The 24000-nt window shown below is 35.7% G+C and overlaps 1 long non-coding RNA gene across 3 annotated transcripts in view; it reads right to left on the bottom strand.

The window, feature by feature from the left end:
• Positions 1-1160: 1160 nt before the first annotated feature.
• The window catches only part of LOC124108570 (uncharacterized), a 36293-nt gene continuing 13453 nt past the window's right edge, over positions 1161-24000 (bottom strand). The window contains exons 7-8 of one of the 3 annotated variants that reach the window (XR_009228834.1): positions 23213-23306; positions 1161-4633 (exon numbers count right to left, since the gene is read on the bottom strand). This is a non-coding gene — a long non-coding RNA (uncharacterized LOC124108570). The remainder of the gene's footprint in view (positions 4634-23212; positions 23307-24000) is intronic. The other 2 variants (XR_009228833.1, XR_006856725.2) reach the window with 2 other exon arrangements.

Genomic DNA, 24000 nt, shown 5'->3' with positions numbered 1-24000 from the left:
CCATCCCATAAGAACAAGCTTAGGCTAGCCAACAACAGGTTATTGTGGCGTTGTTATTGCTCTAAATATAAACAATAACCAGTTCATGCCCCAACACGTCAGATGAACCAGCTGACAACAGATACATAAGTGAGTCTAACCTATATTAGCCAGCCTGGGTGCAGATCATAATAATCCACCTGATCATAAACTCATGATAAATAACAAATACCTATGGCTTAAATCATTAAATTTTAGATGGCTTTGACACAGCAATAGTTCAGTGATACATGATAGTGATCTATCAGAAGACTACAGTGAAAATGCCAAGATTTTCTATAAATTCTGTAACCTACCTTCTATCATTTTTTTAAAAAAAGAAAACTTTATGCATATTGACCAACTTCTATTATTTTCAAGCCCCTAAATCCCTAACTTACAAACTAATCACCTATCTTTCATAGATTGTCAATGAATAGTTTACAAAGTTAAAACACGTATATTTAAATTGTACTAGCATCAAACATATATGCATAAATTTTAGGGAGCTTTTTAAGGAGCCAGCATGTCTACAGAGAAAGATTGTCTAGAATGTAATAATGATTCTATCACTTTGTTTCTCTTCAGTAAAATTGTACTTGACAACTTTTAATTTTAAAATAATATGTATTTTAGTCAGCTTTTTCATCACTGTGACCAAAAGACCGGATAAGAACAACAGAGGAGGGAAAGTTAATTTGGGGCTCAAAATGTGGGAGGTCTCAGTCGATAGATGGCTGACTTTATAGCTCTGGGTCTGAGGTGATACAGAGCATCCCGGTAGAAAGGCATGGAGGAGGAAAGCAGCTCAGAACTTGAAAATCAGGAAGCAGAGAGAGAGCTCCACTCATATACCTCAAAGTCACACCCTCAGTAACCTACATCCTCCAGTCACACCCCACCTGCCTACAGTTAACACCAGGTTAATCCATATCAGTGAATTAAGCCTTTGATCAAGTTACAACTTTTGTAATTTAATCACTTCACCTCTGAACATTCTTGCATTGTCTCATACATCAGTTTTTGGGAGATACCATGAATCCAAACCATATATATATATATATATATATATATATATATATATATATATATATATATATATATCTCCAAGTTTATCTTTCTAAAATTATTTCTATCTCTCCATATGTGTTTATACATAGATACATGGAATTGTGCTAATCAAATGTATGTTATGTTATTAAGATTTAAGGTTGCTATATTTGCAATATAGTAAAGCACAAATAACTCTAATAAGTTTATTCAAAGAATCATTCAGTTCAGGTAGGACTAAGATTTACAAATTTTCTTTTAAAAAATACTGATTGAGCTATTAAATTAAATCATCATAATAAAACTTATAGCTCTATGAAATCCATGGTGACTCATATCAAAAATATTCACTGATGGAAAAACTTTTATAAAATAAAAAGATATGTGATAATTTGGATGTGAGGTGTTCCCCAAAAGCTCATGTGTGAGAAAATGCAAGAAGGTTTAGAGGAGAAATAATTGGGTTATGAGATCTTTAATCCAATCAGTGAATTAATTCCTGGTAGGGATTAACTGAGTAGAAACTGAAGGCAGGTAGGGTGTGGCTGGAAGAGGTGGGTCATTGGGGGCATGTTTAAGGATATATATTTTGTATCTGGGGAGTGGAGTCTCTCTCTTTCCTTCCTAATCATCATGTGAGATGCTTCGCTCTGCCACACTCTTCCACCACAATGTTCTGCCTCCCCTTCAGCACAAAGGAATGGGGACTGAGACCACTGAAATTTTTCCTCATCTATAATTGTTCTGGTTGGGTCTTTCAGTCACAGCAGAAAAAAAAAAAACTGATTAAATAAGAATTATACACTGTCAGTTTCCAAACTTTAGAAAGAAGCAACAAAGTACAACATCATAATGCCATGCTTTTCCACTTTCTGTAAAATCAAAATGTTTTAATCCAGTCACTCTTCTTGAACATTGCCTAATAAAGATAATCCAAAGAGGATATAGAACCACTACAACAAATCGCAGGTGATTCATAATTTCCTTCCCCCCTCTAAAGCTAGGGCTTATGACAATAAGATTTCTATTGAAGATTTCTCAGTAGGAACTTTATAATTGATTCAATAGAACAAAATAATAAATTCATAGCACAGCCTTAAAATATTAGTTGTGCTTTCTTCCAAATGAAATATTAATTTTGTTAATTAATTTTTTTTCAGTAATGATAATCAAGAACTTTGGACACACAGGAATTAATATGACACTAAATTAATATCAAGTCAAGATCATATTTGGAATGGTTGCTAACCACAATTTATATTAAATTACTTCCTCTCAAAATACGCTATGCCTTATAGTCTCCAGGCAAAATAAGGTCACACTCAGAATCCAAAAGTTCTATTTTATATTGAGGTGTTTACAATGTTGTGGGAACTCAAGTTTTCCCTCAAACTTTTCACCAATATATCTAGAAGACTGTTAGTTAATGTTCCTACACATATGATCTAATGTTCTTAGTCACCATGTGGCTGGCAACCTCTTGTTGCACTGTCTTGCTGTCATGTTACTTGCTGTCATATTACCCCTTGGCAATACAAAAACAGCAGTGGTGATGCAGACAGTGTATCTAGGGCAGACAAGCAGGCTGGGAGGCTGAAGACATCTCTACCAGGCTGCTGGCCTGAGCTAGTTAGTCCTCCTGATGGTACCATCTCTTCAGATCATACCCTTGTCTACAAATGCTGCTAATGACATCTGATGTTTTCAAGAACTCCTGGGGATTTTGGAGAAGTGGTGTTTTTAATGTTTGCTTTTAGCTATTTTTTCTTTCATACATGACAATAGTGGAATGCATTACATTCATAATTATCCATTCAGAGCACAATTTTTCATAACTCTGTATATAAAGTATGTTCACGCTAAATTATGCCATTATACTTGAGCTCCATTATTGATTTTTTTTTGCATTACAATTCTTAATACACCTTTATACCACAATTTATCATATCTCTGTTTGTATATAAGGTATGATGACACCAAATTCACATCTTCAAACATGTATTTTGTATAATGATGGCCGTCTCCTTTCACCATCCTTGCTATTCCCCTTCTCCCTCCCTTAGCCTCCCACCCCTATTCCCTATCTAGAGGTAATCTTCCTCTTCTGCTCTTCCTTCCTACCCCACTTTGAGTCACCCCCCTTATATCAGAGAAAACATTTGGCATTTGTTTTTGGGGGGGATTGGCTAGCTTCGCTTAGCATTATCTTCTCTAACTCCATCCACTTACTGGTATTTGTTCATTCTTCTTTAAGGGCTATACCCTAGAACTCAGTGTGGGGGCTGACTGACTTGCTGGAAGCATCATATTCAGAATGACCTTTCACCTTTATCTTTAACACAGTAGGACTCAAATTTCTCTTCACCCATCATGTCTTTTTCCAAGAAACAGTACAGTTCGTCATATATATAATCTCTTAATGGGACCTTTATTCATTGCTCCAGAGAGATACAAAGAGGTCTTCATTAAAGAATAAAATAATAGCTTGGGATCAGGAAGGGACTGCTCTTTTTATGTAACACAGAAAATGGGGGGGGGGACTCTGACTCGTTTGGATGCTCTGTATTTCATAGAAGTAGATTTTTGTATGCAACAAGGCAAGCAAATGTCCTATAAAATCCACTGCTCATAATAAAGCCTATCTATCATGAGTTTATTATGTGCCAAACACTTCAAAGGGCTTTATATGAAGCACACCATTTATCAATTTTTGGATGTAGAGGTTGAGGTTTACAGGAGTGTTTAGTAACTTCACAAAAGTCAATAGTTAATCTAGGCTTGCTTGATGCCAAAACTCTTGTTCTTAATCACTGTGATCTAGATCAGCAAGGATAGATAGCTCCTACATAAAAAACAGGATTATGAGAATGAAAAACACGATCTTCATACATTCATGGAGTACACCATGAAATTCCTACTAATTCCTCAAGCTCTGCTAGACATTTGGAAAACAACGATAAATAGTACAGCCTATGCCTCCATAATATAAAACAAACAAATACAACTTCTGTTGAAGAGAAGGACCTTGTTACAGTTCAGATATGGTGTGTCCCCCAGAAGCTCATGTGTGAGACAATGCAAGAAAGCTTACAGGTGAAATGATTGGGTCAAGAAAGCCTTAACCCAATCAGTGCATTGATCCTCCAATAGGAATTAACTGGGTGGTAATTACGAACACGTAGTGTGTGGCTGGAGAAAGAGGGTCACTCAGGACATGTCTTTGGGGTTGATATTTTGTCCTTGTTGAGCAGAATAGTCTCTCTCTGTTTGCTGGTGATCGTGTCCTGAGTTGCTTTCCTCTGCCACACTCTTTGGTGGTGATGTTCTATCTCACCCTGGGCCCAGGGCAGTAGAATCAGCCATTTATGGATAAAGACCTTTGAAACTGTGAGCCCCCAAAAAACTTTTCCTCCTCTATGGTGTTCTTGATGGGTCTTCTGGTCACAGTGATGAAAAAGCTGACTAAAACAGAAATGACCTTGAAATCAAACTATCCTCAAATGGCCAGGAGCTAAAGAAAGATACATACTTCCATATGTGTAAAACATGTACTTCTTGAACTTTCCTGTAAGACAAAAACCAACAATCAACATCATCATGCTCTTGAGAGAGGAGCTTCATTGGTGTGAGGTGCATCATGGAAAGGTAGCTGTGTTGCAATTTAGTACAATTATGAAGAAATACAAATTCTTAATGAAAATATGGAACTTGTGTTGATTAACAAAGAGGGCCATGTACCAAATGAAGAGCTCCCAGTGCATTGCCAAAACAAATTCATTTGTATAATATTTTCTTTTTCAGCTAACTGATTTAGAATATATTATCAAGGGAAAAAAAGCCATATTTAAAATAAAACCGAACTCAAGGAATCTCTGGTTTATAGTCAGTACAATTCTTGAATACTAAAATGTCTTAATCTTCCACTTGAAAGCACTAACAAAAAAGAAAAGTCCATGCTGTATCTCTGCTGCAGAGGTACTGGATATTACCTTCAGTCAGTGACAATGCATATAGTATCTGGAAGACTAATGTGCAAAACGGGACATGGATAAGAGAAGGGAAATAAATTTATGTGATATATAAAATAAAATTTAAAGAACTTTACTCCAATTCAATAAGATTTTCAAAAACAATGACCAGGGCTGGGGTTGTAGCTCAGCAGTAGAGTGCTCACCTAGCTTTTCCAAGCCCTGGGTTCGATGCTCAGCACCACATAAAAATAAGTAAATAAAATAAAGGTATTGTGTCCAACTACAACTAAAAAAAATTTAAAAATAACAACCAAAGAGATATTTTCCTTGTTTTCTTTTGTACTTTAAGTAAACTATTCACATATTAGGAATAGGAGGGAATTTCCCAATGGCCTCAGAGGCAAAGCTTGTGTTTCACATTCTTCCAGGGAGAAAAAGCTGCCTTGATATAATATTAAGTCTAAAATTAGAACAAAGAGAAGAGGAAAAATAAAATTATGATATAGAGGATCAGAGTCCATTATAAAACTATTTTGTAAGGTTGACTGAGTGACTTATTGTGAGCAAAAATATAGAGCAAGCAGGGCTGCAAAAAGACTGAAGACTGCTCTACATTTTATGGTTTAATCATAGGTCTCTTCTGAAGAAAGGACATTAATTTCCCAAAAGGAAAACATAGCATAATTGTTTTTTATCCTATACAAGAAGGATAGGTGTCTGTTCACCCATTGGACTGGTTTTCATTTACATTTAGTTTTTTAACAGATACATTAAAATCATATATATTATTGGGGTACCATGTAATGTTTTCAAGCAAATATACATTGTGTAATGTTTAAATCAGATTAAACATATGTGTCTCCTCAAACGTTTGTCATTTCTTCATGGTGAAAATTTTCAAAATCCTTGCTTCCACTTTTTCTAAATAAAGGTACATTATTATTTTATCTATAGTCACCTACCATGCAAAAGCACACGGGAACTTCCTGTTTCTGTCTGTTACTCAGTACACAGGGATCAAACTTTCTCCATCCCGAAGCGCCACTCTCCCAAGACTCTGGTAGTCACCCTTCTCCCCTCATGAGGTCAGCTTTTAGACTCTACATATGAGTGAGATCATGTGGTGCTTGTCTTTTTTTTATTATGTAATGTTTTTAATTTATATATGACAGCAAAATGCATTACAATTCTTACTACATATTTAGAGCACAATTTTTCATATCTCTGGTTGTATACTTAGTGTACTCACACCAATTCTTGTCTTCATACATGTACTTTGGATAATAATCATCACATTCCACCCTCATTAATTACCCTATGCTCGCTCCCTTCTCCTCCAACCCCTCTGCCCTATTTAGAGTTTGTCTATTTCTCCCATGCTCCCTCTCGCTATCCTACTATGAATCAGCCTCCTTATATCAAAGAAAATATTCGGGATTTGGTTTGGGGGGATTGGCTAACTTCACTTAGCATTATTTTCTCTAATTCCATCCATTTACCTGCAAATGCCATGATTTTATTCTCTTTTATTGCTGAGTAATATTCCATTGTCTTTATTAGGCTAGATTATTTCACTTAACATAACAATCTCCAATTCATTCATGTTGTCACAAATGACAAGATTTCATTCTTTTTTATGGCTCAATATTATTTTGATGGGTATATATGAAACATTTTCTTCATCCACTTATCAATTGAAACTTTCTTTCCATTTCTTGGCTATTGTGAATACTCCTCAATGAACATGGGAGAAGTCTCTAACATACTGATTTAATGTTCTTTGGATACATACCCAGGAGTGGAATTCCTGGATCTATTTTTAATTTTTTGAGCAATCTCCCTACTGTTTTTCCATAATGACTGAACTAACTTACATTTCTACCAACAATATTCAAGGGTTACTTTTTTTCCACATCCTTACCAGTACTTGTTATCTTTAGTCTCTTGATAACTGTCATTCCTACTAGGGTGAAGAGATAGGTCATTTTGGTTTTGATTCACATTTCCCTGATGATTAGTGATACTGAGCATTTTTCATATACTAGCCTTTAATATGTTTTCTTTTAAGAAATGTCTACGTAGGGCTATTGCACATTTTTAATTAAAAATACTTGTTTTTATTAGCCACTGAGTTTGTGGAGTTTTTATGTATTCTGGCTATCAACCCCTTGTCCGATATTTAGTTTGCAAATATTTTCTCCTGTGATATAGGTTACCTCTTCACTTTGTTTATTATTTCCTTTGCTACATAAAAGTTTTTAATATAAAAGTTGTCTATTATTGCTTTTATCCCCCTCTGCTTTTGGGGTCTTACCCAGGTTCTGTGGTGTACTCATTACTGTATTGGCTTTATGTGTAAAAAGTCCTTCAGTTTCACAGTGGCACCACAAAAGCCTGTTTTCATGCTTACTTGACCAACTTTCATCATCAAATCTATTCCCTTTCTTGTAGATGCCTAAAATCCCACTATAGCAATTCAGTCCTTTGGATCTTATGAGATTTTTATTTTGCACCATAACATTTGTGGCTTAACTTGTTGTGGTTGTAATAGCCCTTGACGTGTCTGAATTTCTCTTCATAAAACTTCATATTCATGTTTTGGATTAACATACTTGAAATGATTGATTAAGGCACAGTGCGAAGACAATTCTGAAAATCAGATATGAAAGTATAGGAAAAACTAAATTTTGAACAGAAGACAAGCTGACTTATAAGATCATGACTTAGAAGGTCACAACTCCCCTTGAAAGACATGAACTTACTCCATTTTTTAGTTAACAAATCTTCAGGAAATAAATTAGGTATATTCTGATATATAAACCAATGCTTAAAAACACCACAAACAGGCAATTTCTCACCTACGAGGTTTTCTTTAGAAGCCTAAGTCAATATCTCCTTCAGAACAGCTTAAAAAAAATGTTTTTGAATATCCACTAGGGACTAGCTAGTGTACTAAGCACACCAGGGAATACAAGATGAGAAATAATGTCAGCCCTTGGGGGCTCCCACTTAAATCCAAGTAGTTCTAAGGCAGCACAGACAGGGAAAAATGGAACAGAAGATCTACAAACAAAATGTTAGTAGAGGCATCATTACTTTAAAATTGGGGCAGTGGAAAGACCTTGTACAGAAGGTAAAATTTGCTAAAAAGTCTACTCTGTGCCAAAGTAAGGCAGAAACTAATAGGCAATACTTGCCTATATGAAACCTCTCAGATTGTCAGGAAAGCGGGTCTTCAAAGTACTACAGCAGGCCAATGTGCCACAGTGATCCTATAAACAAGTACAGCACCATGGAAGGAAAGAGCACAAAGCACCTGTTCTTCTACAAGGATTGAGGGTTAACCTGCCTTGATATAGAAATGTTTTGCTGCACCCCAAAGGGAGATGAAGGATATTCCAGGCAGCAGAACTGAACTATCATGTAGTCAAAAACTGTTCTATAAGATGGGTGTGAGTTTCAGAGCAATAGACCATGATGAGCATTTCAAAGACCCAAGTTAAAAACAGTAGTTCCCTATTCTCTGCAAAAGAGCCCTTTATAAATTTGGAAACAGCTACTACTAATTCAACTTTCAATTTCCTTCCTGGATTGTATTTTCTGATTCTTTCATCTCAGCTGAGGCTGAATCCTCCCGTGTCTCCTAAATTCATCTTGAATTTGAAACTCACACTTCTCATGCTTCTGTAAAAGTCTTGCCACTCATGGTCTCCCAAATTCTATACACCATATGCTTATTGGCTCATTTTATATATAATATACTTAGTGGTGCATTTCAAGTCTGTCCTTTACCTGAATAGGACAGAGGAACTTCTCTGACTGCCAGGCTCATATGGTTTCACGTTATACAAGTAAATATTTAACGGATAATTTCTATCATCAGTATACTCGTCCCATTGTTCCAAATAGCACAAGCTGTAGGATATCCCCAGGGGGCCACCACCACTGTTTATGGGGGTATCAGACCAAGTTATAAGCTACTCTGTCAACATGGAACTCTGGCTTGAAACTTGTCTCCTTACCTACAGTTCTGATGGAATTTGTTGGCATTATCCACTATCACTGCTGAATTCACCTTTGTTATTTTAAGTGCTTGTGTTATGAGTGTCCTCAGTAAAGCCTCTGCCTGGCAATCTATTTCATCAGACTCTGTGGTTCAAGAAGCTGCTAATGCTTCCCTGGATTTATCATCAGGGATGATAAATCACCTTCTACATGGGAGTTGGCTTCCCTCAGGGACCCTTCAGGCTACGATTTCTGGCCTCTAGTCCACTAGATGGTGATACCTCTTGCCTGATCAAGAAAAGTAGGCAGTACATAGAGTTAGGTACCACATGGTTTTCATACTCAGCATCTTACAAATGCTGCAATTGTTTGCTGTTTACCCTTGTCTTAACCGTATCATCATTCTAATTACTTGGTTCTAGTTTATGACTATTTTCCAAGAAGGTCACCCTCTTGCTTGTCAATTAATTTACTCATTCAATAAACGTGGAGATCTTAAAAAAGGAATAATTAGTAAATATAAGAAAAATAAAAATATTTTAGTGGGATAAGCACAAGATAACAGCAAACTGTAAGGGTAAAAGATGGATGGTTGGATGTGAATAGCATACCCTGCATACTTGTGTGGTCTGAATCCCATTAACATGTACAATTAATATGTGTTAATAAAAAAGATGACAGCAAAGTTTTCATCCTGATTCTCAGAATAAAAATGCCATTTACTGGAAAGAGAAAAAGAGGGGTAAAGCAAATCGGGGCTGAAATGGGAAAGTGAGTAGAGAATCAGGTAGTATCTATACCATACAGTAGACAAATTATCCAGTGGTTTTAATCTTCTTTATACTTTAAGTTTTCCTGTAATATTTATATTTACAATTTTCAAATCCTTTTGGCTAAGGGAGGCAAGTCATGAGAAGGATAATCTAAAATCTCTTTATATTTCATGCACAGCTGTTTCAGACATCGTTTTGAAGTAACAAAACTGGTGAAGTTTCTCAAGTTCTGGGCTTGCCTCTTTCCCACCTCATCCCAAATTTCCTTCTTCCTATTATCCCCATATTTCCTCTAAGGATATTCAGTTCCCTTCTTCTCTCTGTATTTGCCTTCACTTGTCACCATCCACACAACCAGAGAAAAGATCAGCATCAGTCATCGATACCTTAGCATGAATTCAACTCCATATATAATATCTCCCTCAACTGTCTGCCCTTGTCTTTAATTTGTGCTGAATATTCCAATTCTCTAATTCTCCTCTTAAGGGAGTATCAGGAATCAAATGAATACTGGCATGTTTAAACATCTATAGATTTCACAGACATGTGAGACATGATATGCAGACAAGAATGACTGAAAATAATCTATGCTAGGAAAGTTTCTGAAATGTCCTCTCTTGGCCCAAGAAAGAAAGAAGGTGGGACCATGAAGGCTGGAAAAAAAGGTTTAAAAATAGTCTACAGGGGAAGGAATAGTTGCTTGCCTGCCACTTTGATGAATGCAGCATGTAAATAACAAAATTTTATCTGAGGTGGTAGGATAAAGGTTGGTTGTCTACATTGATCAACAGAACAAGTGCACACGAGGCAAGCACCGGCCAGGACAGACAGGCAAAGTCAGGGGCTGCCAGGAGCAGGACACCAGGGAGCAGAAGATCTAGGAGTACAGAAGATATTAGAAGAATTCTAAGAGAAGCAACCATGAACCCTACAGGTGCAATTAATTTCTCAGAGCTGCATGTTCGTACATGTATCTGTATTTATAAATATACATGATGTATATTTTATGTTTTAGTGGAATAAGCACAAGCAACCTGTGAGGGTGAAAGATGGATGGTTGGATTTGATCGATAAACCCTGCATATCTGCGTGAAACTCTCACTCTGAATCCCCTTAACATGTACAATTAATATGTGTTAATATAAAAGATGACAGCAAAGTTTTCATCCTGATTCACGGAATAAAGATGCCATTTACTAAAATAAGAAAAAGAAGGGGTAAAGCAATTCGGGGCTGAGATGGGAAAGTGAGTCGAGAATCAGGTAGTGTCCACACCATACTGTAGACTAATTATCTGATTGGCTTTTATCTACTTTTTTCTTTAAAGTTTTCCTCTCATCCTTACATTTACAATCAACTTCCAGTCCTTTTGGCTAAGGGAGGCAAGTCGTGAGAAGGACAATCCAAAATCATAAATACTCCAATATGGGGAGAAGTCCAATACCTATTGACATATCATTTTCACCCCCAGCTAAATACCTCTAAATGTCTAAGTTCTTTGAATACTTACTTCATGGCTGAACTGCTTTGATCAAATACTTCATAAATATATAAAAAAATGAAATAAATGGAGGTATGATACTATTGATTTTTATCCCTAAATATTAGCTGATACTCTCTTCAATATTAATATTATGGTACCTTTTGGAGGACAATAGATAGGCCTTTCTCTATTTTCTTCATTTTCATGTATCCCTAGACTCCAGTGAATGGATATTTTTCTCTTTTCCCAGAAGCAATACGGTCATGCAGAGATTAAAATGTGTTCTAACAGAAAATCAATTCTACTAATGACATCTTATTAAGTATTGGAAGAATAAAAGAACCATCAACAAAGAAATCCCCAGTGAGGTATTTGCATCCTATAAGAAAGCAAGCAAAAAATAATTTTAAAGTACTGAGATTAACTTGTCATTCAAAGTTTTCTCTTTAACCCAAAGAAAGCCTGTTTGGTTATGTCACTAACCCAGAGTAGAAAAATACATCCATACAACTTCATGACAGCAGTCAATTTGGCTGCCAAGGCCAGCCTGAAGTACAAAATCAGTGCTAAGAGGATAACATTAAGACCAGTGATAAATAATTACTAACAAGAATCTGTCTGTACCCAAATGTCAAATCCAGTGTGACTTCAGCTGTGAGTAATATTAAGACCTGAGGAGTCACTGATTCACCATACAAGTTTCAGAACTAGGCATGCTTTCAAATCCCTAGAAATCTTGCCTAGAAAATAGCAGGAATGGCTCTACTACTTGGAACACTACTTGGGAAAGAGTGTTCTATATGCTACAGAGAAAAACATGGCACCAAAGGCAGTGTTAGTAGTGGTCTCACATGAAGAGATCAAGGAGCAATGAACACCACCTAAATGCCTTTTAACATTCTTTTTTGAATTAAACAATTATTCCCCTCTAAAATTTAAAAAATAAATCATATATATGCATATATACATGCATACACTAAATATATAGTCTCTACTTTTTTTATTATTAGTTGTTCAAAACATTACAAAGCTCTTGACATATCATATTTCATACATTTGATCCAAGCAGATTATGAACTCCCATTTTTACCCCGTATACATATTGCAGATTCAAATAGATCTAACATGTAGAAATGTGTAATACACACATACATTAACCCTTATAAAACAAGATGTATGAGATAAATTCTTCTCAATGTAGATTATATATTTATCATTTTACCTCTTATTTTGAAAGTGTGTTTCCTTTGATAAAGACAAAACAATATCTATAAACCTGATCTTATTGTCATATGGCCAGAAAGCTTAGAGAGAAAATTCATTCTGAATTATGGCCAATGTTCCTATGTCTTTCGCCAAATTATCTCTATTTTCCAATTTTCTCATCTCCTAATTTACATTATGATTTATTAGTCTAATGATTGTTTTGCTTATTTATCTAGTACTTTATGAAAAAACTTATATACTTTTTGTTTGCAAGTATGATACATATAGATTGTAAGTGATATTTGATAGATGCATTTATATGTATTTTGTATATATATATATTGTATACACCCACATATATGATATAAAAAGATAACAGCTAACTATTACTTACTACACTTTATAATGAAAGTTTTCTGTTCTTTCTTAAGTGGAATCTAAAAATAGTTTTGACATGGAAAAAGGTGCCTATGATCCAGGGAACAAAAGAGCCAGCACTACATGGCATGCGGTAGATGCTGAAATCACCCTTCAGTGGCAGAGTAATAACCAGTTGACTTTGGGAAGAAGTCTGGTTCTGACCAGGCTTAGGGTGAGAAGAACGACATAAAGGAAAATAAGTCCTTAGTTGTCAACTGGAAACAGAAAACTCAGTTTCTCCTGACTGGAGATCTGGAGCAGGTTGAGAGCCACCAAGAAAGAACAGAAGCCCTATGTCAACTCTAGAACTTCTTAGTCTCCTGGACTCCTTCTTTGTCTCTCTGAACTACAGAAGAAGGTGGATCAGCCTCTGTGACTAGAAGAAAGGATAGTTTTTACCCCATAAGAGGGAGAAAGGTAAATTGAAAAGTGCTTACATAATTGTACTTTCTATTCTTTGTTAACCCATAGGAACTTGCCTGCCAATAGATGGAGTATATTTCATATATATTTTTGGTCAACAGTAAAGATCAACTTGGTTATAATCACTCAACTCAGATCAAACCTGAAGCACTTTTATTAAGCAACTATAACTAATGATTGATCTCAATAAATTTCCTGGTTCCTATTATACTTGGCTGAACCTTAATGACATTCTGGGCTATCAAGAAGGGGAGGCCACCGTGGGAAATCAGCAATCTGGCTGAAGCATAGAAAGCTTAAGTGTATTCAGGCATGGTGCACATTGCAGACATCAGTTCCAACAGGCAGGGGAAAGAGCACAGAAGAATGTCATGAAAGAGTTGTCCAGTCAAGTGGGAGGGAGGTAGAGACAGACTAGACTTGATATTCAAGTCCCTCTAAAGAATGCTTGAAATAAGATCCAGTCCCAGATAAAAGAGCCTGGCAGAATCTTGGAAATAAAGTTCAGTTCCAACTAACTTTATGACATAGGATCCAGACCCAGCAGAAAACTAGGGTGGAAACCAAAAGTTAAATGTCTATCAGGCAGGAGATCTGTACAGCAGACTAGCAACACTTACAAGGGGATTGGGAAGAGAAAAAGAGGAATAGATGCAAACTGAATCTCTGGGGTATACCAGATGATGATTACAGAGTAACAGACTACTATAAACAGATTGTTCCCTTGGTAGGAAAGGGACCCTTAGTGTATTGCCAATCAGGCTTCCACTAGTTCAGGAATTAAGCAAGGTTGAAGATGCTTATGAATGGCAGGCCTGAGTACCCAGGGCTGTAATTTCTGCCAGCACCTGAAATAACAGCTTCCTTGTCCCTGTCACAGTGGCAAAAGCAAATGGGAGAGTGTGAGACAGCCCTGCAGAGAGCATAGCCTGGATCCATGGGAGCCTCTCAGAGGGATTCAGAAGGAAAGATACACTGGGTGAGAAGCTCAAAGAGAGAATGACCTTCACAGTATAATCATATATTAAATTTCAGGCCAAATATTGATGCTACAAAGGATGATTTTATCATAATTTTGATGAATAATGTTCAGAAACCTTATTCTCTCTTTAGAAACCTGTCCTTTAAATATTTTATATATGCCCTTCTTTCTTTAACAAATCTAGAATTTTTATAATAAATCATCAGCCTGATGTATTTTATAACACTTGCTGCTTGAGTTAATGAAAATCCTGGGATGAAACTTATTACTTAAATTATTTTGAGGTACGTTATACAACTTGTAGAAAATTGCCATTTCCCCTCAGGATAAACCACTTTCCTCTAGTTTTGCATAATAAATACTTGCATTTTGCAAATTCAGGCATTACAAATCACTGTATCCTTTTGAAACACTAACAGTCAATTGTCTTCCTTAGCAAAAATGTGTTGAGTTGCTATTTTGCAGACTATTATACTCTAGGATACAAATTCAACCAAAAACAACTGTATGCACAATTTACTATTAAGGAGTTTATAAACTCATCACCTGAAAGTTTTAAACAATAACAGGAAACCCCACAAAGGAGAAGTTTAACCCGAAAACCCTTATGAAGGATATGGCTTAATTTATTAACAAAAGACCAATTACTTCGGATTATCCAATATTGTAACTAAATTGTGATATATCATAATTAAATCTATTAATTTTATTCTTTAAAATAATTACAAGCCATGAGGAGTTTTGCTTGTGGCAGAATATCACTCTGAAGAAAAAGCAGAATTAATATATATGTATAGATATATCATATCATATATCTGCTTCATAGAAAGAAAATGGGGTTTTCAATAATCTTCCTTATGGACCACTGGAGGAAGTAGTTGAATGTGGACTGTCCATGATCAGAAAACAGGACCAGTTTAGTGGCGTCAAACTACCATCACAAAGGCACACTCAGAATGGTCCTCTATGTGGTTTTAATTCCCCATCATCAACTTCAGAAATCTTAATTTTTGAAGGAGTGACTTGAGTTTTCATTTTACACTGGGATATTTCAAGTTGTAAGCCAATTCTGCATACAAAGAGGTCAATTATAGATCAAGAAACATCATTTCCACTGCCACAGGTCTTTACACATTATCAGATGCATCATATATCAACAGGAAATAATCACTGAATGAATTGAATCAACCTTACTCCCTAATTTCCAAGAGGGATTTTAGTTGTCCCCAAATAATTGCCTGTCTTTAAGGCTCATGGGGGAAAATATCAAAGATATCTTCACTTGTAATCCTTTTTCATATTAACTTTCCCATATTATCTTCTTCCCATTTTTAAGAAATTGCAATTTATTCATCCATACATATGTAACTAGGGTTACACTGGTGTCCAAATCAGCATGAGTACATTCAGAATGCTGGGATATCAAAGAAGTTCCCTAGGATTCCTTTTTACATTAGGGCTCTTTATCAGAACTTATCTAAGGAAACTCAAAAAGTAACTTTAGAATTTGGCAGTTAAATTCATGAGGTCCTTGAGCAAAGAGAGAGCTCTCCAACTCTGGACTCAGGAAAAGCAGGGAGTCATCCTGTTTCAGAAAGAGCTAGAGAAGTGATTTTTGGAAAGGATTGTTCCATGGGTGAATTAACTCATAAGCACTTCTGTAAGTAGTTTGAGGTATCCCTGCACAGCCCATTATAGCTCATTACTTTCCCTAGAGGTGAGGTTGGTGGACATGCATTTACATATGCCACAGTAATTAGAAAACACATCAACACATGGGCATTAGGAGCTGCCCTGAGAGTTTGAATTGAGAACTTACAGAGCTAGATTAGATAGTATAAGCTTCCATTGAAAGTTCATGCAAAGGGCTGGGGAGGTGGCTCAAGCGTAGCGCGCTCGCCTGGCGTGCATGCGGCCCGGGTTCGATCCTCAGCACCACATACAAACAAAGATGTTGTGTCCGCCGAAAACTAAAAAATAAATAAATAAATATTTTAAAAAAAAAGAAAGAAAGAAAGTTCATGCAAAGATGAGACCAAAGTAATCATTTCTGACCACTGTGTGCACAAATCTTTGTCAGAGAAAACTAAATTGCACAGAGAAACAAGAGAATAGCAGAGATGTGCTAATAGAAGCAAAATTCAGAAACCCAGAGGGAAATAGAGAGTAGCCATCTCCATTTTTATCAGCTTTCTAGGTTTCTACACCATCCTGACAAAGCCCAGCTTGTTTCCATGTTTATTATATGAAATAACTATCCTTTCACTCAGATGACTTTGTTCCTTATAATCAAAGGTTTAGTACACCATCCCTGGAGAATATCTTCCAAGTTATTTGATAGCCTTTACTGTGAAATTGAAACACCAACAGCTCAAATCACCTAAGATAAGACCATTGACCATTGAGGGTTGACCTTGAGAGCTGTTATTACATTAGAGAAAGAGAGTCCATCCTCTCTCACCCTCACAAGAGTCAATTACAACTGTCCTACATAAGCTGAAAACCCTTTGCTCCCTTTCTATGCCAATTTCAGCTGTTTCAAATGCATCCACCCAGTGCTTATAGACTGCTCTGTTTCTCTCTTATTGCTAATTAAAGGGCAGGAAGCCCTGCCCTGCTTAGGACTGCCCAGAGTCCCAACACCATGGCAGCCAGAGCACTAGAATAAAAGCCATGATAATGATACCAAATAGTCCAAGAGTTTCCTGGAACCCAAGAGAAATAAAAGAATAAGACCGAGAACAAGGCCTAGATTCAAAAGCCATTGCAATTGTCACCCAAATCCTTGACTAATCCCCATGACTGGTATAATCTGAGAAAATAAGAGGTAGTTATATATGTTGGTGCTTTCAACGGCTGTGTGCTGAATGCATTTAAGATCTTTACTGTAAGCTTTCTTATTACTTTTTCATACCGTTTCATTTGTTCTCCCCCAATAAACTTTCAAAGGCAATACAATGCCAAGATCCCTTTTATCCTCCACAACACTTGGAGCAACACTGGACACATGGAAGGCATTTGAAAATACTTATTTAACTGAATTGATTGAAAGACTACTTTCCCAAATGGGGTTGATGAATTTCTATTTATCATACTACAAGAATCTAGCCCAGTATCTTGAAGGATAAAGGAAAAATGTGTAAAGCACAAGGGAAAAAACCTTTACCTCCCTAACCTCTAAACCTTAATTGATTTTCGAGTCTTTGTTGAATTTTTCCCCGATGTTATTTAAGTCTTTTTCACAACATGGATTTCTGCCAGGCCAAGCTTTAAACGTGTTATTTTAGCCCAGTTGAAGTCTCACACACATGCACACAAAGGCCATATTACTTTTTCCTCAAGCAGCTTCTTTGTTTGTTGAGCTTTTCCTTAACACAGTACATAGCACTTTGCATAGTTGACTGCACAAATGGGTACTTAATAAATGCTTACTGTTTTAAGTAGTTTTGTTTTGTCCTAAGAGTCTTTCAAACAGCCCAAGACTACAAGTGTGAGTGAAATGGAATCTCAAAGGCTGTTTTTAAAGAAAGTAGCACAAAAGGGACGCCAATAGCCATCACTCCTCCTCAACTACTGTGTCAGATTATTCCCTGGAAATCAGTTTCCCTATGTGCATGGTTTCCTGTTGAGAGTACCTAGCCCGGCTCTGAGCTTTCACCACCTGGACCTCAACCCAGTGGATCATGCTGTGCCATGGTAGATTCTGTCCTTGCCTGACTTACCTCTGTTATGGTTTGGACGTGAGGTGTCCCCCTCACAAAAGTCTCAGTATTGCAAAGATCTCTCTGAATCCAAGGTCTGCACACTGAGAACCCAGTGTGACCAGGTGGTGGCCCTAGGAGTAACTGAGAGTGGGGTCTCTGCTCCCCCGGGGCCCTGCTTCCTGACATCACTGTCACATTATTGCACCAGGCCTGGCATACCAATAGGCTGCTGCTCACATGTGAGACAATGCAAGAAATTTTGGAGGAGAAATGATTGGGTTATAGCCTTAGCTTAATCAGGTATTAACTGAAGTGTTAGGGTGTGGCTGGAGGGAGTGGGAATTGGGGCGTAGCTTTGTGTATATATTTGTATCTGCAGAGTAGAGTTTCTCTCTCTGCTTCCTGATGTGAGCTGCCTCCCTCTGTCACACTCTCCTGCCATGATGTTCAGCCTCACCTCGAGCCCCAAGGATTGGAACCAGCCTTCTATGGACTAAGGCCTCTGAAGCCATGAGCCCTCAAATAAACTCTTCCTCCTGACAGTTGTTCTGGTCAGATCCTTTAGTCACAGGAGGGAAAAAGCTGACTAAAACAGCCTCTTTTGTTGAATGGATGATCCTTTACCTCCTTACTAACCAAGAGTAAACACAAATGCACTGTCTTCCTCTTACCTGGACCCTGGGGCTTTAGATTTCCAACCTTTACTTTGGACCATTTCCCTCAATGTCTGGCACTTGACCGTCCCATGCTTGGGCCCTATGGACCACAACAACCCTGGTGTGGCCCATCCTCCTTTTTTTTTTTCCTTTTTGTCTTTGCTTCTTCACTTTTTATATTTCTTCTAAACAGCCATTATATTAAGATTTGCTTTGACTCTAAAGAAGCAAAGATTGATTAAGGAAGAGAGAATGTGTGACTTGAAAGAACTCATAATCCCATTAAACTAACTTAGAATATAGTATGATAAATGTTTTCTAGATACACACACAGTGAAGTGTTTGATTCTTTTGGGAGAATTCAGGGAAAATCATAGGGAAGATGACACCTAATAAAAAATTTTAAAACAATGGATTATTTTGCCAAAATGCTGTGCTCTTGGCTACTGTTTTCACACATTACTTCTTGGTAACATGAAGAAGATATTTTATAAGATTAGATTAGCATTCAGAAATTTTACTTAAGCAGTTGTGGGTGGCTTGGGGGAGAGATAAGAAAATATATCCATGGAGTTTTTAAAATTTTTAAATTTCAATTTAAGCCTTCAGCTATTTTTCAAAGTTCATTATATTTAAAATTTTCCTTTCATTTAGTAAAATTATTTAATGACATATTAAAGGTCACCACAAAGGTAATAACAAGAATAATTCTGGCTGCTTTTGAATAATTTTCTACTTTTTACTGCTGAACTTAAAAAGTAAAAGTAAAAAAGGTTAATTGATTACTAAAGTATATATTTATTTTTATTACTAGTATAATTTCTTATAATTATCATATAGGTCCTTATTATAAAATTACAAATATGGGAATTACCTATAAATCACCATTATTGCCATTATTTGGGTAAAAGTTTTCTATTATCCTATTTATGAAAATATCTCTATAATTACCTGATGATGAAACCAGATTTCTACTCTTAGAGATGAGGCTTTAGATTTAATACAAAGTCCCCTTCCAAAAAATACTGTAAAGCAGGTATTGGAAAGAGATAACCATTATCAGACAATAGCACCTTAAAAGGAATTAGTTTATCAAATGTGTTTTACCTGATAATTTCAAGTAGGCTACTGAGAAAATGGGATTCTTAACAGAGTTGAGGAAATACTAACAAAGAGATGAGAACTGGCTGAAGTTAGATTTTTATTGGCAGACACTGGAAAGCCAAGGGTAAATATATGGAAATAGGGGCCCAGTATAAGAGTCAACAAAGAAAATCAAAGATATAATCATAATCTTCCTTTTTCCAATTCCAGACTTTCCTTCTCAGGACACACCTCAAAGTGAAAATTATTACCCTTATTAAAACAATTAAGGGACATGAGCTGTTCCAGTACCAGCACTGGAAATAAGCACTGTGCAGCTCATAAAAACATTATTGTCAACTGTCTGTGGGCTCTAAATAAGAACTACTAAGGCTTCTAGATTGTAAACAGAAGAAGATAGATTGCAGAGAGAAGTGAAAACTTGGAAAAGAATCTATGGGAAAAGCCCCTATTTTTTTCTTTCTCATACTTTGCCCCTAAGGGTAGATCCCAGTCACAGATGGCTTGCAAGAGGCAGCAGACAAACTTCCATGGGAATTCCATATTTCTGACCAAAGAAATAAGGAAAAGTAGATTCTGCAGACTGGAGAGTATAAGGGAATCAAGAGCTAGAAAAAGGGATCCCCTAATCTGCATAAATCTCAGTCTTGCTTCTCATCTAAGCATGAGTGGGACACCCAAAACAGGGTTGTAAAGGCTTGTGAGGAGTAAATTGAGATTTGAACCACTGCTCTTATCTCAGAATAACACCCAAGTTACTCATGTGGAACAAACTCTAACTAGCATTGAAAATATTTTGAGAACTGAACTGAGATTTAATCCCCAAAGATAAGACAGAACACTTGATGTTGACCCAGTCAAGCTGGTTGCCTCATAAATACCAACCTTCTCCAGAGGATTATAACCAGACCCAGAGCCCATGCGATACATATACATTGACCAGAATAAAATTCAAATTTATTCAACATGCCAAGACCTGGGGAAACTTGGCCAATTCTTGAATTACGATACAGTAAATAGATGCCATTTCCAAGATGATGTAAGTGTTGGATTATCAGGCAAAGAGTTTAAGGTAGTTTTTATAGCCATGCTCTGAGAATTAAAGAATAATGCCCTTAAGTGAATGAAAGGATAAGAGTTCTTAGAAGAATCAACATTATAAAAAATAGCCAAATAGAAATTTTGAATTGGAAAAAAAAACTAATGTCTAAAATTTAAAAATTACTGGATGAACTCAATAGGAAATTGGAAATGACAGAGCAAAAAAATCTTCAGTAAAGAGAGAAAAATATTTTTAAAAATTTGCAGAGCCTCAGAGGCCTGTAGAACATTATCAAAAGTCCACATACATAATGTTAGAATCCCCAAAAGGAGAAGAGAAAAATAGTTGGATAGAATATTTGAAAAAAAAATAGTGAAAATTTGTGGTTTTTTAAAAATTTGTGATTTTGATAAAGGATATAAATTAACAAATCTGGGAAGCCCAGTATGTTCTCATAGAAGACAATTCTCTATAGCATTTCTACATACTTTATCTCAGCTTTGATTTCAGATTATCTCTTCAAGGATGTTTGTATTACAAATAACCTTGGATGATAGAGTATCTTCCTCTAAAGCAGGGGATAGATTTGTTTCATGGCCATTATAAAAAAATCATAATTTCTACTTGGGAACAAAAGTTGGGCAGGTTTATTATTAGTCCCCCTTTAAAATACTGGACTGTGTTTCAAATCTACAATAAGTACAACATCCTTCTGGGCTGCTCTATTGAACCATGGGACTTAGGAGGATGGTAAGCCAAAGTGAATATGAATCTTGATGACTGCAGTGCCATGAATAGTGAAGTTCTGTTGCTCACTCAAGGTCATCTGTTTACCAACATCTATGAAATGGTATGTAGCAGGCTAACCTGTTAGCTTGAAAGTAGGGTAAAATCTCAGACCCTTCAGAGTTCTTGCCCCAAAACAACTTAACCCCAAATAAGAATATTATAAAAATATAATAATAGTGATAAAAATAATTATTAATATCATTATTATTATTCCTGGACTCATCATAACCTGAATTATGAATACCAAACAAAGAAAAAAAAATTGAATGTAGTTAGAATAAAAACCATGATATACAATGAATCAATGATTTGAATTACCATGGATTTCTCTTCAGAAACAATGGTGGCCAGACAATGGAACAATATCATTTTTTTTCCATTTTAAAGTTCACAGATGACCTACTTTTTGTTTCAAAGTAAATCTGCTTAATTTATTTGTGATTAAATGCAAACTGGAACTTAATGTGTAAAATTCCGCCTTCTCTTTTTTTTCCAGTTTTTTATTTGTTCTAATTAGTTATACATGAAAGTAGAATGCACTTTGATACATCTTATGTAAATGGAGTATAATTTCTCACTCTTCTGGTTGTACATAATGTAGAATCACACTCTTTGTGTAGTCATATATGTACATAAGGTAATAATGTCTGATTCACTCTACTATCCTTTCTACCTCCATACCCCCTACCCTCACTTTACTGCAAAATAAAAGCTTTGAGGCTGGAATTCTATATCCAACAAGAGTGTCCTTCAAAAATGATGTAAATCATGTACAACCAGATGAATGAGAAGTTATACTCCATTTATGTATATGTCAAAATGCATTCTACTGTCATGTATAACTAATTAGAACAAATAAAAATATATTTAAAAAATTAAAAATATAAAAATGATGTAGAAATGATTACATTTCATATGTAGAAATTTGAATAAAATCCATCAATAACAGCTGTGACCTATAAGAAATAATAGATACTTCAAACTGAAAGGGAAAATAATAATACAGGAAAACTTGACTTTTAAAAAATAAAGGAAGAACAAGAGAAATGACAAATATATGACTAAATAAAAAATATTACCTTCTCCTAAAAGCAAAAACTATAGTACTCTTTGGTGGAATTTTTAAAAATATATGTACATGTTATACATATGATATCTATGTAATATAAAGAACAAGTGGGTTAAAAAAGAGCTATGTAGATATAAGTTTTTTACATGAAAGTTTGCTTTCTCCTTTCTAAAACTCTCGCCCCGAATAACCCAATATCACTGCTTCCAGAAAAGGGGAAAAGTGCAATAGATCATTTGGGTACATTAATTATACAATATAAAACTTAGCTCTTTTTATTGGACATGAAGTGTAGAAGAGTATGAAAGATTAGGAATGTATATTATAATTCTAAAACAATCACTGCAATATAGTACAAAAATATACAAATGGTTAATGTTCAAATAACCCAAAAGATAGCAGGAAAGGTGGGGTGTAGATAATTGAAGTTTTTTACTGAGGTGACAGAGAGCAAAAAATAAAAGACATAAATCCAACCATTTCGATAAATTGTATTAAAATTGAATGGGCTACCTACCTCCAAAGCTTAAAAGAAGAGAGAACACTCCCCAGCTCATTCAATGAGACTGATACTAAAACCAGACAGGACATGGACATGAGACTTAAGAGTCCTAGAAAACAAACTAAACTTCAGTTTTTTATTTGACTAGAAATGAAAGATTTTATGAATAAAATTATTTTCTTATAACCATACACATCTATATTATAAAATAATAATAGGAAGATTTTTCCCTAAAGGATAGGCATTTTTTTTATTTAGAGAATACTTTATTAGTTTCTGTAATCAAACCCACGTAGATAAGACCTTACATATTTAATACAGTGCGTTACCCCTGTACAAATGGAAAAAAATTAAGTTTAACATTTCTAGACCAATATGGCTGTTAATTTCTGTACAATGCCAACTCAACACGGTAAACTGGGATACTTTTCCAAAGTTGACAGCACAGCTAAAGTTTCCAAAAATTCAAATTATCTATATATGTGTATATATATATATATATATATATATATATATATATTTATATTTATATAAAAAGACCAATAATAGCAGTATGTTCTGCATCAGCAGCAGCAACAGCGTTTCCAGGTTCTGCAGTCATATGAACAGAATCATAGACACACCCAGCACACTCCATTTAAAAAAGGGGGGAAAGTAAAAAAACAAAAACAAAACAAAACCCGAGAAAACAGCAAAGTTCTGTTACTGTTGTGATACCTGGCACCATTTTTTTTTTTATTAGCTTCTCAATCATCATCTGAAAAGATAGGCATTTTTATATAAAAAAAGATAGGCATTTTTAT

This window comes from Marmota monax, unplaced genomic scaffold, assembly GCF_021218885.2.
Source record: "Marmota monax isolate L192 unplaced genomic scaffold, Marmota_monax_Labrador192_F-V1.1 WCK01_AAM20220418_F8-fsc00140, whole genome shotgun sequence".
Classification (NCBI taxonomy): domain Eukaryota; kingdom Metazoa; phylum Chordata; class Mammalia; order Rodentia; family Sciuridae; genus Marmota; species Marmota monax.
This window is presented reverse-complemented; position numbering and strand designations above follow the sequence as displayed.